This window comes from Phocoena sinus, chromosome 7, assembly GCF_008692025.1.
Source record: "Phocoena sinus isolate mPhoSin1 chromosome 7, mPhoSin1.pri, whole genome shotgun sequence".
Lineage (NCBI taxonomy): Eukaryota > Metazoa > Chordata > Mammalia > Artiodactyla > Phocoenidae > Phocoena > Phocoena sinus.
The window spans coordinates 15741057-15759801 of record NC_045769.1 but is presented as its reverse complement, the minus strand read 5'-3'; positions in this window follow the sequence as shown (position 1 = coordinate 15759801).

Genomic DNA, 18745 nt, shown 5'->3' with positions numbered 1-18745 from the left:
TTTCCCAGCTCCACTTATTGGAGAGACTGTCTTTTCTCCATTGTATATTCTTGCCTCCTTTGTCATAGATTGATTTATTAAGTGTGTGGATTTATTTCTGTGCTATTTTGTGTCTGTTTTTTGTGCCAATACCATACTGTTTTGATTCCTGTAGCTTTGTAGTGTAGTCTGAAGTCAGGGTGCATGATTCCTCCAGCTTTGTTCTTCTCTTTCAAGATGGTTTTGGCTATTTGGGGTCTTTGTGTTTTCCATACAAATTTTAAAATTCTTTGTTTTAGTTCTGTGAAAAATGCAGGGTTACGCATATTTTCAAGTGTTTGTTATGATTGCATTTTCTTGTCTGTGAATTCCCTGTTCATATATTTGCTCATTTTTTTTTTTTTTGTCTTATGAGGAATTTGTATATTGGAGAAAATGACACTTACTTGGTCACATATGATGCAATTATTTTCTCCATCCTACCATTTGCTTTTCAACTTATTATATTTTTCCCCTCATAATTAAAAAAAATAAGTATGGAATTTTAATGTTTAGAGGGTGTATTTCAAGTGGAGAATTGTGCCAACACCATTTATCCAATTAATGATGAATCACCCTGTAGTGAAATGCCAATCTGGTTATATATGAAGCTACCATATATCTTTGAATTTGTTCCCGTCATCTCTATTTTATCACAATGCTCTATTACCATCTCTACTGTGATATATCAGGGTAATGTTCTATATTGGAGTAAATAAAAAAATTAATTTAAGTAATTATGTTAGCCTGTTGACTATGAATATAGTGTTCTTAAATTCTCTTAGTATTGTCCCAAAATGTTTTAGGTAAATGTATAGGAATACCATTTTATTATAGTAGATTTGTAGTAAGTTTTAATATTTGGCAAGGCAAGATGGTACCTATGCCCTCCACACACACACATCTTCCTCTAAAATTATTGGCTCTTCTCAGATTTTTATCCCTTTATATAAACTTTATATTCATTTTGCCTTGTTTTAAAAATGGGTATTCTGATTGGATTTGCATTAAATTGTTGTACCCATTTGGAAATGATTGACATTTTTAATATTAACACTTCCATGCAGGATCAGGAAACGTTCTATTAGTTCAGGTTCTGTTTTATATACCTCAACAAAAATTATAGTTTTCCAAATATAGGTCCTGTGCCCATCTTTGTTTGTTTGCTTTTTTTTTTTTTTTTTTGCAGTACACGGGCCTCTCACTGTTGTGGCCTCTCCCATTGCAGAGCACAGGCTCCGGATGCGCAGGCTCAGTGGCCATGGCTCACGGGCCTAGCCGCTCCGCGGCATGTGGGATCTTCTCAGACCGGGGCACGAACCCGTGTCACCTGCATCGGCAGGCAGACTCTCAACCACTGCGCCACCAGGGAAGCCCCTTTTTGTTTGCTTTTGGTTTGGCTAATGTCAATGGAATATTTTTTCCATTTCTACTCCTAAGTGGTTATAGCAATTATAAATAAAATTATTCTGGGTTTTTAAATATTTATCTTGTACCTAATCATATTACCAATTTCTCTTATTATTTCCAAAAAAAATGCATTAGCCTCTTGGCTTTTCTGAATGTACAATAGTATTAAGAAAAAACAAGATAATTTTGTCTCTTCTTTTTCAATATTTATAATGATTATTTTTTTATCTCAGTATTTCAGCTAAAACTAGAAATTATAATTGTGGGCACACTTCTTGATCCTAATTTTAATGGAAATGACTTTAATATGCTATTGCTTAATATGTTTGTCATGGGATTTTTATAAGTGGTCTGTACCACATTAAGGTATTTCCTTCAATTCTATACTACCAGGAGTTTTTGTTGAAAATGACTGATGTTGATATAATAATACAGTCTTTCCTCTTTTAGTGTTGCTCAGTGAACTAATTTGATGGATATTTTGAAGTTGAATGATATTTACAGAATGAGTTCCACTTGGCTGTAGCAGCTTTGTTCAGTGGTACAAAGCCTGGACTTGAGCCAGACTGCCTAGGCTCAAATCCCAACTCCAAGTCTTACTGTGTGATCCTAGGAGAGTAACTGTGTCTGCTTTCAGTTCCTTATCTGTAGAATGGAGGTAATAAAAGTACTTACCTTATGGGATTTTTTTGAGTATTAACTGAATTAATATGTATAGAAAGCTTAGAATATGGTCTGGCAGAGAGAAGCTGCTGTGTTAGCTTTTATTATCAGTGCACACGGAGATGCAATTTACTGATAGGTCATTTAGATCATTTGTAGATGGATTTGCTCTATAGTTATCTTTTTTGTTCCATCTTTATTAGGATGTGATATAAAGTTGTGCTAGCTTCATAAAATTAATGGGGGGAATTTCCGTATTTTTCTATGGTTTGCTAGAGTTTAAATAACATAGGAATTATTTGTTCTTCAAACGTTAGCTATTACTCAGCTATCAATATAAATCTCTTTGCGTCTGGTGCTTTTAAGAATCATATATCTTGGGGCTTCCCTGGTGGCGCAGTGGTTGAGAGTCTGCCTGCCGATGCAGGGGACACGGGTTCGTGCCCCGGTCCGGGAGGATCCCACATGCCGCGGAGCGGCTGGGCCCGTGAGCCATGGCTGCTGAGCCTGCGCGTCCGGAGCCTGTGCTCTGAAACGGGAGGGGCCATAACAGTGAGAGGCCTGCGTACCGCAAAAAAAAAAAAGAATCATATATCTTAAGTTATAATTCTGATTTCTCCTAAATTACTTACTTATTCAAGTTTTCTCTTTTTAGTACATAATTTGTTTTTCATATAGTTTAAAATTTATTGTCATAAACGTACACATTATATTTTTATAACTTAAAATATAATTTTATGAGTTTATTTCTCATTCGTAATGTTAAACATATTTTTTCTTAATCACTTTTACAAGGAGTTACATTTGTTCTTTTAATGAATCAGCCTTTGGTTTTCTGTATTCTTTCTTTTATTTCATTAATTTCAGAGATTTTAGATTATTTCCCATCTCCTGCTTCATTTTCATTAGTCTTCATGTTTCTTATTTCAAACAATTAAATTATTTTCAGTCTTTTAAACAATTATAGGAACTTAAAACTTTTAGAAATCATAGTTTTCATTGCAATGAACATTTTTAATATAACTTTTAAAATATTTAGGATTGGGCTTCCCTGGTGGCGCAGTTGTTGAGAGTCCGCCTGCCGATGCAGGGGACACGGGTTCGTGCCCCGGTCCGGGAAGATCCCACATGCCGCGAAGCGGCTAGGCCCGTGAGCCATGGCCACTGAGCCTGCGCGTCCGGAGCCTGTGCTCCGCAATGGGAGAGGCCACAACAGTGAGAGGCCCGCATACCGCAAAAAAAAAAAAAAAGAAAATTTAGGATTATTCTCCCAATTCTCAGATGTCAGATAAGTCGATGGAGAAAATTTTTTTAAAGACCTTTGTATCATTTTAGAAATGTTACATAGCTCCTGAAATCCCATCTTATGAAAAGCCATGTAGAGGAAAGAGCTCGAAAAGTAGCACAATTAAAAAATAAATTGTTTGGACAGATTTTGGTCTTCTCTACTATTTGAATTCTATATCTAGCAGAAAAAAATTCATATTATGTTTCCTACTTGAGAAGTGCTTCAATTGCACTTAGGCTAGTGCCATGGAATTTATTAATTTGTTCTAAAATATATATTCAAAAGAGATTAAGTGTATCCATGAGGGAACTTTTTAATTAAACACATGGTAAAGAGGAGTAGATTGTAGTCCCCACAATAGTGTGGTGACTACAAATGAGGTTGAATGAAAATATTGTGACTTCTATTTGAAAAAATCACACAAACAAAATTATATTTGCTGTCAGTTTTAGATTTTCTTATTTCATCATTGCTTTTGAGCTACTTTGTTAATAAATATTTAATAAAGTTTCAAAAATTTGCACCTCTCCATCACATTAATTTTTGTTCATATATCATTGGTTCATATAGCAAAGAAAGACAGATGTGACACTGTTGTGGTAATTCAACACCAATGACATAATCAATGATCCTATCCTCTACTTGTACTTTACAGTCTCTATTTCTAGAGCAATATTATGGGTCAACCCTGTAACTGTAGAAATATTTTCAGTAGCAGACTTATTTTCCAATTCTAACAGAAAAAAAAAAACAGGAAATTATGTTCAAAATACAGCACACAATCTGAGATATTATTCGCCTCAAATATAAAAATATGATGAAGATTGACTTCACTGCTACTGCTTCTTATGCATAGGACAAGATCTCTGCTGATAAACTCAGAGGAGCATTACAGCTGAGTAAGGCCAGGGTACGTAAAAAAGTGGTGAAACAATTGGTTGAAAAAGACAAATTTGTAAAAAATTAGGCAACATTTGACTTTTCACCTCTTGAAGTAGACTCTAGAAGAATGAACTTAGGCATAGGTGATGGAGGAGATCACCTTAGTTGTAAAGTTGTAGGGTACCGGAAAAGCTGGATGCTTTACGAATCCTGCTCCAGCTACTGAGCAATGCCTGAAATTCCACTGTTAGAGTTTCATTCTTTTAGCAGGGTTTCTTACCTTTATAGGTTACAGTACTACTTTGAGAAACCAAGAGAAGCAATGATATTACATCCCAGAAAAAAGCATGTAAACATAGACCCACAATGTTTTGCACCATTTGCAACAAAGGAAATTCCTTTTCCACACTTACACAGAATGTATAAACAATCTTTATGCTTAAGCTTCATTCTCATTTTTTCAGGCACAAATTAATAGCCATTTCTTGGGAAATATTGAAAATTTTTGCAAAGATGTGAACTTTTCCATACAAAGAAAAGGTTCACTTTAGTCTGCTCAAAAGTGAATTTAACAGCAAAGCTGTTGCTATTTAGCTTGAATGAGAGGATGAAATTGTGGAGTGCTATTTGATAAAATGCAAATATCATTTTTGACATTCAATGGATTCCGTCTTTTGATATGGCTGACAAGTGATGAAAAACTCTTGTTCACAAACATAGTTCACAAATGTAGTAATGGAATCAGAGCTCTCATCGAATGCTTGCAAGACAAGGGCAGACTTGAGGCAAGGAACACCAGACTTTTCCAGGACTCTTTTGAGTTAATCCATGCAGCATCCATTCCTTTGTGAGGTCATTTTTGGCAGAATCTGCACGCTTGATGTCAGCAAGTTGAGGATCATGAACTCACAATTCATTTCAAGATCACTGGAGCAGAAATAACCATCAAAAGAATTCTGCAGGATTCCAGGTGTTTACAAAATTTTTTTTTTTTGTTTACAAATTTTTGCCTGCAGAAACATGGGGGGAAAATGTACTTCAGCCTAAAAAGTGGTGATTCGAGGTCCTGAGTCTGATGAAGCTGATGTCTTTCATGAAAATTGACCACCAGACTTATTGCGGGAGGATGGGCAGCTTCCTTTGCCATCAGTGTTTGCATAAAGCATATCTATGTCTTCTTCAAAGCTGCAAGGTTAGGTGTTCTATCAAGCATCACAGGTCTCCATCTCTACAGAGAATGTTAAAGATTGTTCTTCTAGTGGAAGTTTTACTTTGCAAAATTTACTCTAACATTAATCATGGTCTTTGTATGTCTAAAAAGGGATTATAAACAGGATTCTTTGATGGTGTCAATGCGACACAAGGTAGGAAAACCAAAAAGTGATTCCACTCGTAGGTCATACTAAAGGTATAGCTGACAATCCCTCTACAGTTTTTTTCAAGGTATTGGAAAAAATGGCACTAATTGGAGTAGACAGTGTCATTTTATTAAGGAACCACTTCAGTTTTCTTCCTCTGCTTCAAACCACAGCCTACTTCACCATTTACAATGTATATGGCTTCACAAGACCTCTGCAATTATATGTGGGCAATTTTCTTTTCACTTAGGGGTGTGGTGAACAGCCTTGAAGAGGGAAGATTTTGTGGGAACAAGTATACATTTTGATAGATTTTTAATCCTTATTGAATTATCATCAATCTTCTCCAAAATGTTTTCTGTTTTTTTTTTAAAGTAGAATTCAGTAAAGGTTCACACATGGCATTTGTCATTCCTTATCAATTTTCCCCCCATGTATTGACTTTTTGAAGAGACTAGGAACATTTTCTTGTAGAATGTCCCACATTCTGGATTTGTCTGTTTCATGAGGTCTTACTTAGCTTCTTCGTCTATCCCTGGTATTTTCTCTAAACTTCATGATTTGATAAGATTCAGGTTAAACCTTTTGTGTAAAAATAGGTTTCTGTGAACTTACTAAATTACATTAGGAGACACTTACTGCCAGTTTGTCCCACCATTAGTGATGTTAAATTTTATTAATTGGTTACCATGGCAGCTGCCAGATACGTTTTGTAGATTTGTTTCCCCCTTATTAATTAGCAGTTAATCTGTGAGGTAATACTTTGGTAGCATGCAAACATTGTATCAACTTTTAAAAACATCCCTATTGACATATAATTGCCATCTATTAAACTGCATGTGTTTTAAGGTGTACAATTTGGTAAGTTTTGAAATGTGTATACATCATGAAATCATAATACGATAAAGGTAATGAACATATCCATTACCTCCCCAAAAGTTTCCCCTTATCCTCTCCTCCCCTCCCCCATCACTAAGACAACCACAGATCTGCTTTCTACCACTACAGATTAATTTGCATTTTCTAAAACTTTATATATAAATAGAATCCCACAGTAGGTACTCTTTTTTTGCCTGGATTCTTTCACTGAGTATAATTATTCTGAGATGCATCCCTATTGTGTGTGTATCAATAGTTCATTCCTTTTTATTGTTGAATAGATTCCATGGTGTGCATATTGCACCATTTATTTATCCATTCACATGTTGAGGGATATTGGGGATATTTTCCAGTGCAGGCCATTACAAATAAAGCCGTTACAAATATTTACAAACCGGTTTTTGTATGGACATGTGCTTTTGTATCTCTACGGTAAATACCTAACTGATAGGAATCTGATTAACTTTATAAGAAATTACCAAACTCTTGTCCAAAGTGCTTGTACCATTTTACATCCTCACCAGCAGTGATGAGAGTTCCAGTTCTTCCACATGCATGGTCAATCTTTTTAGGTTTTTGCCATTTCAATGGGTACGTAGTTGTGTCCCCTTACAGTTTTAATTTGCATTTACCTGGATGAAGTTGAGCATCTTTTCGTGTACTTATTTGCCATCTGTATACATTCTTTTGTAAAGTTTCTGTTTAAATATTTAGCCCATTAAAAAATTTTTTTTTCTTATCGTAGAGTTTTGAGAGGTCTTTATATATTCTGGGTGCAAGACCTTTATCACATATGTGAATTGCAAATGTTTTCTCCTAGTATGTGGCTTGTCTTTTAAATTTTCTGAACAGTGTCTTTCAATAAGCAAAAGTTCTTAGTTTTGATTGTATGCAATTTGTCTATTTTTAATTTTATAAATCATATGTTTGTTTCTATACCTTATAAATCTTTGCCTAATCTATCACCTGTCATGAAGTTTTTCTCTTGTTTTCTTCTAGAAATTGTGTAGTTTTAGGTTTTTACATTTTGATATGTGATCATTTGGGGTTAATTTTTATGTATGGTGTGAGGTATGGATATGCATATCAAATCGTTCCAGCATCTATTGAAACTAAATTGCCTTTGCATCTTTGCTGAAAGTCAGTTGACATAATGTGCATAAGACAATTTCTTGACTTCTCGTTCTGTTCTGTTGATCTATTTGTCTATGTTGTAGCAATACCACACTCTTGATTACTGCAGCTTATAAGTGCTAAAGTTAGATAGTGTAAGTCCTCCAACTTCGTTCTTTTTCAAAATGGCTTTTGCTCTACAAGATCCTTTGCTTTTCCACATGAATTTTCACATCAACTTGTCAATTTCTACAAAACAAAGTTTTCTGAGATTTTAATTGAGATAGCATTGAATCTATAAATCAATTGGGGAGAAGTGACATTTGAACAATATTGTGTCTTCTGATCCATGAACACAATAGCTCTCCATTTATTTAGGTCTTCTTTAATTTCAGGAATGTTTCATAGTTTACAATATACATTTTTGTCATGTGTATCCCTAAGTATTTAATATTTTGATGCTCTTGTAAATGGTACTATTTTTAAATTTTAATTTCTGATTGTTTCTAGTATATAAGAAAGTCAGCTGACATATATTGAACTGGCATCCTACAAGCTTGCTTAACTCACTTATTTCTAATTATTTTTATATAGATTCTCTAGTATTTTCTATGCAAATGATCATGCTATCTGAGAATAAAGAAAGTTTTATATCTTCCTTTCTAATCTGTATAACTTTTCTTTCTTTCTTTTTTTTTTTGCCTTATTGCACTGGCTAAAACCTCCAGTACAATACTGGATAAAAGCAGTGAAAACTTGTTCTTGGGGTAGAGGATCCTGTCTTTTACCATTAAATATGATGTCAGCTGTAGATTTTTCTTAGTTGCTTTTTATCAGATTGAGAAGGTTCCCTTCTACTACTAATTTGCTGGGTTTTCCTTTTTAGAAACATTAATTGAGTTTCAAATGCTAAACCAACTTTGCATTCCTGGGAATGCAAATGATATATTATCCTTTTCATATACTGTTGGATTCAGTTCGTTAATTTTTTCTTTTTGTTTTTTTTTTTTTTTTTTTTTTTTCAGTACGCCGGCCTCTCACTGCTGTGGCCTGTCCCGCTGCGGAGCACAGGCTCCAAACGCACAGGTTCAGTGGCCATGGCCCACGGGCCCAGCCGCTCCACGGCATGTGGGATCCTCCCGGACCAGGGCACGAACCCGTGTCCCCTGCATTGGCAGGCGGACTCCCAACCACTGCGCCACCAGGGAAGCCCCAGTTCGTTAATTTTTGTTTAGAATTTTTACATCTATATTCATAAAAGATACTGGTCTGTAGGGTTTTTTTCTTTTTTTCTTTTTTATAAAGTCTGTGTTTGATTTTGGTATCAGAGTAATGCTGGCCTCATAAAATGTGTTGGAAAGTAGTCCCTTCTTCAATCTTCTGGAAGACGTTGTATAAAATTGATGTTATTTCACCAGTGAAGCCATCTGAGCCCAGAATTTTCTTTATTAAAATTTTTTAAATACAAACTCAATTTCTTAACATGTTAAATCTTTGCTCCGGGTTCTTCAACATATGCAATGCAGTTATGATAAAGGTTTTAATGTTCTCTTTCTGTCACCTGTATCATTATGAGTCACTTTCAGTTGATCCATTTTTCTTCTCATTATGCGTTGTATTTTTCTGCTTAATTTTATGCATCTTTGATTGAATGCCAGATATTGTGAATTATACCATGTGGTCCTTTTTGTCCCCCTATAAATAAATGCCTTCAGCTTTGTTCTAGAACATGACTAAGTTGCTTATAATTTGATCTTTTTGGAGCTTACATTTAAGCTTTGTTAGGTGGGACTAAAGCTGCATTAATTCTGGGGTGAATTTTTCCCACTACTGAAGCAAGATCCTTTGAAGTACTATATCTGGTTCTCTGTGAATTGTGAGGTTTTCCACTCTGGCTGGTGGAAACAGGCACTACTTCTGACCCTGGGCGAACTCCTGGCACTGTCCCTTCTAATCTTTTCAGGTGGCTCTTTCCCTGGTCTCAGGTGTTTTCCTCACATGCATGTGCTAAACAACAGTCAGTTTAATACTTGAGGGATATTCCCTTTAGATCTCCAGAGTTTTCTTTGTTCAGCTCACTTCTTTTCACCCCTGCAAACTCTAGGCATCTTAGCTTCCCTGGAATGCCAGCTCCATCAACTCAACTCAACTCAACTCAACTCAAGGAAATCACTAGTCACTGCCTAAATTCCCCTTCCTCACACTGCAGCCTGGAAAGTGCAGGCAGTAAGCTGGGACATTCAGAGTACTCACTTCACTTGTTTTCAATCTCTCAGGGATCACTGTCCTTCACTGGCTGATGTCCAATGTCTTGAGTGTTATTGTTTCATATATTTTGTCTGGTGTTTTAGGGTGTATCTTATCCTTGTTACTCCATCTGTAACAAAAGCAGAAGTCCTGTTAACATGTTATCCAATAGCTATATTTATTAATGACTGCCACGTTAATCAGTTATTTCATTGGAGTCTGGTGATTTTTTAAAAATCTTCCATTTTTTTCTTTATTAACTAGCATCCATCAAAAGAAGAGCTTTTCTCCATCACCTGCAGATGAGTCTCAGTTCCTTCTATTAGGACAGAATTACTGTCTCTCTTCATTCAGAATAAAGAGTTATTAATAGTCACCTCTATATTGGCAAATGAATTTCCTCATTTTTTTCCTGTTCTTTTTCTTCATTTTGTTTAATTTTGCATATCATTATGGACTGGGGATTTTTATTTATTTATTGTATTGCAGTCACTTTATAGTTATTATTTCTTCTGATGTCCAAATTTAGCCAATAGGAGCTCCTTCATTCTGGCTTCAGAGCCCTTTTGAAACATCCCCATTAGACTTTGAGCACTTTCTTGCTTTAAGGCGAACAGATGTCTTAGCCTCACCATGTACTTTCCATGCTTCAGAGCTGAAATTGCTCACTGAAGTGCTGGTTTCCTTTAGTAGGAAATATTATTTAGAAATTAAGATCTGTGCTCTAGTGGAAACTCATGGAGTTGTCAATGGGGGAAAATATTTTAGATGCAACAACCTGGCAACTACAATAATTATTCTTTACCCTTTTTGCACAATAGCGTCCCTTCCTGGTAAACACTTTTAACATTTTTTGGGTGAAATGATACTTTAATAGTATACTTAGACGTAATTGTTTTTCAAAATGATTTTAAAATCAAAGAGAAGGATTGTTTTGGAGATGATTTAAAGAACCCTTTAAGGGGACTTCCCTGGTGGTCCAGTGGGTAAGACTCCACGCTCTCAATGCAGGGGGCCCAGGTTCAATCCATAGTTAGGAAACTAGATCCCACATGCCGCAACTAAGAAGTCCGCATGCCACAACTAAGAGTGAGCATGCTGCAACTAAAGATCCTGCATGCTGTAACGAAGATCCTGTGTGCCGCAACTAAGACCCGGTGCAGCCTAAATAAATAAATAAATATTAAAAATTAAAATAAAGTAAAGGACCCTTAAAGGCTCTTCAGAGACTCCCCAGAAGTACCTGGACTTGTGGTTAGGAATTGACTTTATGTGAGGGTAATTGTTCTTATTTGGCTGCACAATGATATCACCTGGGAAGCTTTTCAAAAATACCCATACCAAGGTCCTACCTCAGAACATATTAAATCAGAATGTTTGGGGGTATGTCCCAGCATCGTTATCTTTGTTATTTTGTTTTGTTTAACTCTTCCCAGGTAATTAATGAGTTAGTTACTAGGGTTGAGAACCACTCTCTTAGGATCTTGATGCCATTAGAAATGTGAACACCCACTGACAATAGTAACACCTAAATGTGTGATCACTTCTTTTTATATCTCATGGATGCCAGGGAGAAGAGAAATAGGACATTGGGTGTCTGAGAAGTTGTTGAAAAGAGCAGAAAAAGAAAAAGACAAGCAAAATATACAAAATGAACTTGCTTTTTGCTTGGATCAAATCCACTGATCAAGGTCTCTAAACTGTTTACTAAAGAAGCAATAAAACTTTATCAGGAGGTATATGTTTGAGGTATTGGCAGGCCGACAGAGTTAATGCACCGTTTGGATAATTCCAGCATTGATGTCCCTTACCCATGTCACCACGTCCCAAAGTTTGGCAACTGCCATCGCTGCTGTTTTGAAATAACTTGGAGCTGGAACTCAAGGCAATTGCTGTGCTGTCCATTCTGTTGTACAAAATAATTTTCCAAATCGATCGTGTCAGTAAGTGTCTCTGTAGAGGTAATGGCCTGAAATGTGAAACAGTGGAACTGCTGGTGTAGTGAAAAATGGCTTCCTCATTTAATTTGTCAAAATTCCAACTACTCAACTATTCTCTTGGCAAAGTTGCAGCCAAAGCTCTATATTGCAGAATTCAATTATAATTGATTGAAAATATTTTCTTAAGAGCCAGTTGACTAAAGAAGATGTCCTAGAAGGTTTTGTCCTTCCAACTTTTTCTCACATGAATTTTCAAACATGCAGAAAAGTTGACAAAAATAGCACAATGAGCACCTGTATACCCCCCACTTAGTTTTAACAATTAACAGCATTTTGCCATGTGTGTTAGTTTGCTAGGGCTGCCGTAACAAAGTAGCATAGGCTGGATGGCTCAAACAGAGATTTATTTTCTCACAGTTCTGGAGGCTGGAAGAAAAAGATCAAGGTGTGGGCAGGGATGGTTTCTTCTGAGGCCTCCTTCCTTGACTTGTATCTTCCCCTGTGTGTTCACACTGTCTTCCCTCTGTGTTGTCTGTGTCCTAATCTCTTCTTATAAGGACACCAGTCAGATTGGATTAGGGCCCACCCTAAGAGCCTTATTTTAACTTAATCACCCTTTAAGTCCTGTTTCTAAATACAGTCACATTCTTAGGTACTGGGGTAAGAACTTCAACATATGAATCGGGGAACACGATTCAGCCTGTAACATCATGTTTTCTTGCTTGCTTTCTCGCTTCCTTTCCTTCTTCCTTCCTTCCTATCATATATAAACATATAGATGTATTGATTTGATGATACACTTGAAACTATATTACAGGCATTGACATCTCACTCCTAAATGTCACCTTGCATCTCTTGAGAATAAGGATGTTTTCTTACCTAACCTTGATGCCATTATCACATTTAAGAAATTTAAAATATTCTGTGTATTTAATCCGTATTTGATTTTCGTCAATCGTCCAAAGAATTTTTAATGGCTGTTTTTATTTTCCTGAATAATGAGCCAATAAAGTTCATACTTGAAGCTGGTTTTTACATCGTTTTCGTCTTTTATAGTCTCCCCTCCTCCACCCATCACGTCTTTCATCTTTTTTTTTCTCAATAGCATTGACTTTTTAAAAACACTAGACAAGTTATATTTTGAATGTTTCACATTTTAGATATGACTAATTATTTCCTTATGATATCATTTAACTTGCTCTTCTCAATACTGTGTTTATATAAATTAGAAGTTAGATGTCATGGTGAGACTGTAAAACTGACAATATTTTTCATATTAAGTGGTGGAGTTTATTTCTCCTCACCTTGACTCTGGGCTTGGCCATGAGACTTTCTCTGGCCATTGGAACATTTGCTTTAGCAAATGTGACACAGCAGAGGCGTGAACTGTGCTTGTGCACAAAGGCTCTGCTGCTCCTGGGGGCCTGTGACTGGGTCAGCCTTCTGGCTAAGGAGGAACGTGTGGCCACATTTCCATCTCCTTGGCTGACATCAAGAGTGAAGCCATCCACAACCATCCAGCCGGCTCAGACCAGAAGAATCATCTCTCTGATCCACAAAACAATATGAAATAATAAATGGTTATTGTTCTAAACCACTAAATTTTGGGGTGATCTGTCCTGAAGCAAAACCAGTTGATAAAGATATAGAGGCTTGATTAGATTCAGATTAAATGTTTTGGCAGGACTACTTCATAGATGATGCTGTGTACTTCTATCATACCACATCAGAAGGCTCATAAAATCAGTAGAAGGCTGACTTTTGAACCTAGTTAAATATGGTAGTGTTTTTGTCTGGTTTTGGTATCATGGTGATGGTGGTTTCATAGAATAACTTTGGGAGTGTTTGCTCCCCTTCAGTCTTTTAGAAGAGTTTGAGAAGGATTGGTTTAAGTTCTTTATATGTTTGGTAGAATTCCCCAGTGAAACTATTGGGTCCCAGACTTTTGTTTGCAGAGAGTTTTTGTTTGTTTGTTTGTTTTGTTTTATTTTGTTTTTTGTATTTACAGATTATATTTCACTTTTAGTGAATACTCTGGTCAAATTATTTCTTCTTGATTCAGTTTTGGTGAGCTGTATGTTTCTTGAAACTTGTCCATTTCTCTAGGTTGTCCAATTTGTTGTCTTATAATTGTTTATAGTATTCTTTTACGGTTTTTGTATTTCTGCAGTATTAGTTTTTATTTCTCCTCTTTCATTTCTTATTTTGTTTATTTGGGTCCTCTCTCTTTTCTTCTTGGTGAGCCTGGCTACAGGTCTGTCAATTTTGTTTACACTTTCAAAGAACAAGCTCTTGGGTTTTTTGATTTTTTTCTATTGTCTTTAAATCTCCATTTTATTTATTTCCTGTCTAATCTTTATTATTTCCTTCCTTCTGCTGACTTTAGGTTTTGTTTGTTCTTCTTTTTCTAATTCTTTTAGGTGGCAGGTTAGCCTGTTTATTTGAGATTTTTCTTGTTTCTTGAGGAAGAGCTGTATCACTGTGAACTTCCCTCTAAGGACTGCTTTTGCTGCATCCCATAGATTTTGTATGTTTGTGTTTTCATTGTCATTTGTCTTGAGGTATTTTTTAATTTCTTCTTTGACTTCATCATTGACCCATTGTTTTTTTAGTAGAAAGTTGTTTAGTCATCATGTAATTGTTTTTTCCTAATTTCTCTTTCTGTGATTGAGTTCTAGTTTCATGCTGTTGTGGTCAAAAAAGACGCTTGAAATAATTTCTATCCTCTTAAATTGGTTGGGGCTTGTTTTGTGCCCTGGTATGTGGTCTATCCTAGAGAATGTTCCATGTGCACTTGGAAAGAATGTGATTTTTTTTTTTTGGATGTAATGTCCTGAAAATATCAATTAAGTCTAACTGTTCTATTGCATCATTTAGGATCTCTGTTGCCTTATTGATTTTCTCTCTGGAAGATCTATCCATTGATGTCAGTGGAGTGTTAAAGTCTCCTAGTGTTATTGTATTCCTATCAATTTCTCCCTTTATGTCTGCTAGTATTTTTTTTGTATGTATTAGTTTTATGTATTTAGATGCCCCTATATTGGGTGCATATATATTAATAATATCCTCATCTTGTATTGATCCTTTTATCATTATATAGTGTCCTTTATCTTTCTTTATGTCCTGTGTTTTAAAGTCTATTTTGTCTGATATGAGTATTGCTACCCCTGCTTTCTTGTCACTTCCATTTGCATGAAATATCTTTTTCCATTCCCTCACTTTCAATCTATGTGTGTTCTTTGCCCTAAAGTGGGTCTCTTGTAGGCAGCATATTGTAGACTCTTGTTTTATTATCCAGCCTGCCACTCTGTCTTTTGATTGGAGCATTTAGTCCATTGACATTTAAGATAATTATTGATAGGTATGTATTTTTCACTTTAAACCTTGTTTTCCAGTTGATTTTGTATTTCTTGTCTGTTACTTTCTTTTTTGATGATTTTCTTTTGTATTGTGCTTGTGTTCTCTTCCATTTGGTTTTTGTGAATCTATTGTATGTTTTTGGTTTACGGTTACCCTGTTTTTCAAGTATGTTAACCCATTAGTATATCTATTATACTTGCTTTAGACTGGTAGTCATATAGGCTCAAACACATTCTAAAAAAAAATCTACATTTTCTTACTCCATTCCCTCGCATTTTGTGATTTTGATGTCCTCTTTTACATATTCATGTTTATCCTTTTGCTGTTCATTGTAGTTATTGTTGCTTTCACATGAACTTTTTTAATCTGTGTACTGCCTTATCTAAGTGACTTACTTTCCAATTGTGATGTTCTCTTTCCTATAGATTGTTGCTTCTTTTCTATTTAGAGAAAACCTTTCAATAATTCTTATAGGATAGCTTTAGTATTGCTGTATTCGTTTCATTTTTGTTTGTCTGAGAAATTCTTTCTCTTCTTCTATTCTAAATGATAATCTTGCTGGGTTGGAGGTTCTTCCATTTCAGGATTTTGGATATACCATGCCACTCCCTTCTGGCTTGCAACATTTCTGTAGAGAAACCTGCTGATAGCTGTATAGGGGTTGCCTTGTAACTAACTCTTTGTTTTTCTCTTGCTGCCTTTAGCAGCTCTCTTTAATTTCTGCCATGTCGATTATAATATGTCTTGGTGTAGGTCTGTTTGGGTTCATCTTGTTTGGGACCCTCTGTTCTTCCTTTACCTGGATATCTGTTTCCTTCTTTAGGTTTGGGAATTTTTCAGCCATAATTTCTTCAAATACATTTTTGATCCCCTTTTCTCTTTCTTCTCCTTCTGGGATCCATGTATGCATAGATTGGCAGGATTTATATTATTCCACAGGTTTTATATATTGCCTTCTTTTTTTTTTCATTTGTCATTCTGTCTGCTGTTCTCATTGGATGATTTCCATTATTCTATCTTCCAGATCACCTATTCATTCTTCTGCATTATTCAGTTTGCTATTTGTTGCCTTTAGCTCAGCTTTCATCTCAGCAAATGAGTTTTCTAATTTTAATTGGCTCTTCTTTATAGATTTGAGTTCCTTTTTACAGTAATCTGCATTTCTGTCAATAGCCTTTCTTAATTCCTTCAGTATTTTTATTACCTCCTTTTTGAACTTAGGCTCTGATAGATGGGAGAGGTCTGTTTCATTGTTCTTTCAGGGGAATTCTTTTGATCTTTTAGTTGGGGCTGATTCCTTTGCTTCTTCATTTTACTTATATTTCTCTGACTCTATGAGTTTAGGAGAAACAGTTACCTATTGCAGTCATGGAGGGCTGTTTTTATGTGGGAGCATCCCCGTGTTGCCTGCATAAGTCTAATATTTTTGGTATGAGTGCTGTTTTTAGTATGAATGCCAGCCACTTCTTCCCTCAGTGTGTGCTGGCCATTATCCCCTTGATAGGGGGTGTGACTGGTGTTGTGGTGACACCACACTGCACTGCACTGGCTGTTGAGCAGGGCCTCCTCTTTGCTGTGTGGTTATCACAGCCCTGTCTGGAGCAGGGTCTTCTCAGTTGGAGTAGAAGCCTCCAGATCCGTTTCTGAGCTGCAGTGTGAGGTAGGTGGGACTGGAGCACTTCCACCGGGAGAGGAGCCACTGAGTATTCCTCTGCAGGAGCTGTCCACCAGGAGGTGTTGCCTGCCACCTGTTGTGCAGACTCGCAAAGCACACTGCTGTTGGTATTGCCCCTAGCCCCGCCTTAGCCACGGGAAGGCAGCAGTCAGCCCTGGTGTCCCTCAGGCGCTGCACTCACAAAGCCACCAGCGCAGATTCATTGGTACAGATCTGCTGAAATCAGGCATCACAAACACTGGAGTCGGGCACCCGGACATGCTGTGGGAGCTACGGAATCAGCCTGGACTCTGGTCCCACCTCCACGTGTGCATGCCAGCGAAGCCTGCCGCCACTAATGCTGGGTCCACTCCAGCCAGAGGAGCACCGGTAATCACTCAGATGTCCCACAGGCACTGAGCTTACAAAGCCATGGGCAGCACCTAAATCTGTGGGTAGCACAGCCACTGGGAGATAACTCGGATCTCAGCCCTGCTTCCGGGGTTGTGAGGCCCCTGGGGATCAGCTCAGATTTCAGCCCCACCTCCTCGTGTGGGCAACCCACCGGTGCTGGAGCACTCTCAGAGCTCCTAGCGGCAGAGCCGCACCCACTGTGAGCACACTGAGGACGAGGCTGCTATGGTGGAGCCCCGCCCCTCCCTTTGCACACATGTGAACAATGAGGCTCCTGTGGCAGACCCAGGCTAGTTCCTGAGTACCCCCACCCCCACACCGCCCGTTGCTTGGACCTCACTCCATGTCCTTCAGGCTGTCTCCATGTCCTTTCCCCAGGTCTATCTGCTGAAGCCCAAGTTTCAGCACCCAGCCCCTGAGAGAACCGGCAGACATTATCTCAGTTTGGGGAGTGAAGGGAGGTGGCCAGGACCCTCTGTGCTGGTCTCTCTCTGTTCTGCCTGCTGCAGTCTGGCCGCTGTACTCTCCTCTGAAGCTCCCTTTCTGTCCCAGCTGATCTCTCCGTGGTGAAGGGTGTTCCCAGGGAGACAGAATCTTTCCCGTATCAGAGCTCCCTCCCAGGGGCACAGGTCCCATCCTGATTCCTCTTTCTTCCTTTCGTCCTACCCAGTTATGTGATGATCTTTCTCGCAAGTTTGGTTGTATGAGGTCTTCTGCCAGCTTTCAGTAGGTATTCTGTGAGAATTTTTCCACATGTAGATGTATGTTTGATGTATCTGTGGGAGGAGGTGAGCTCCATGTCCTTCTATTCCACCATCTTGATCTCCTCTCCCTCCCCTGGATTTTAGTATCAGGTCACCCTTCAGTTATTAGGGTTTGTAGGGCACTAATGGTGACAAATGGTGATGCCCTTCCCCCATGTTCAGATTGACCAATGCCCAAGGGTAGCACCAGCATTTGTCTCGGGGAGGAAATTATCTCACCAGTTTATAGCCACATGTGGCATTGTTCTAAAGTAATGCTGATGGGTATATTTCTAAGGATTTTGCTCCACCTAATTTTGGAGTTATATAGGTACCCTTCTATTAGACAGAATCATGCTAATATTTTCCTTAAGATAACCAAGTGGGTAATTCTTCCACTCTTGCATATTTAAAATGAGCAAGTAGCTATCTAATACAAGAATAAAAGGAGAGCTTCCACTCAGTACTACCAGAAAGGCAAAAAAATGTACTAAATTATGGTACTATTTTGCTCAGAACCTAACATTGAATACGAAAAGTTAAAGAAAGAAAACAGAGGAAGAAGTAAAAAGAAAGCATTTTTATTAATTATCTCCAATGCTCCGGGCCCCTTGTTGGAAACTTTCCCGTTTGCTACAGTGTGGGGACAACACTACTTGAATAATCCAACATCTGGGATTTCTATCAAACTCCAACCATTTGTTTTTCATTGAATAGAACCCACACTGGAGTAAAAGAAAATTTGTTGGACAAATAGTGACCCCAAACTATTCCTT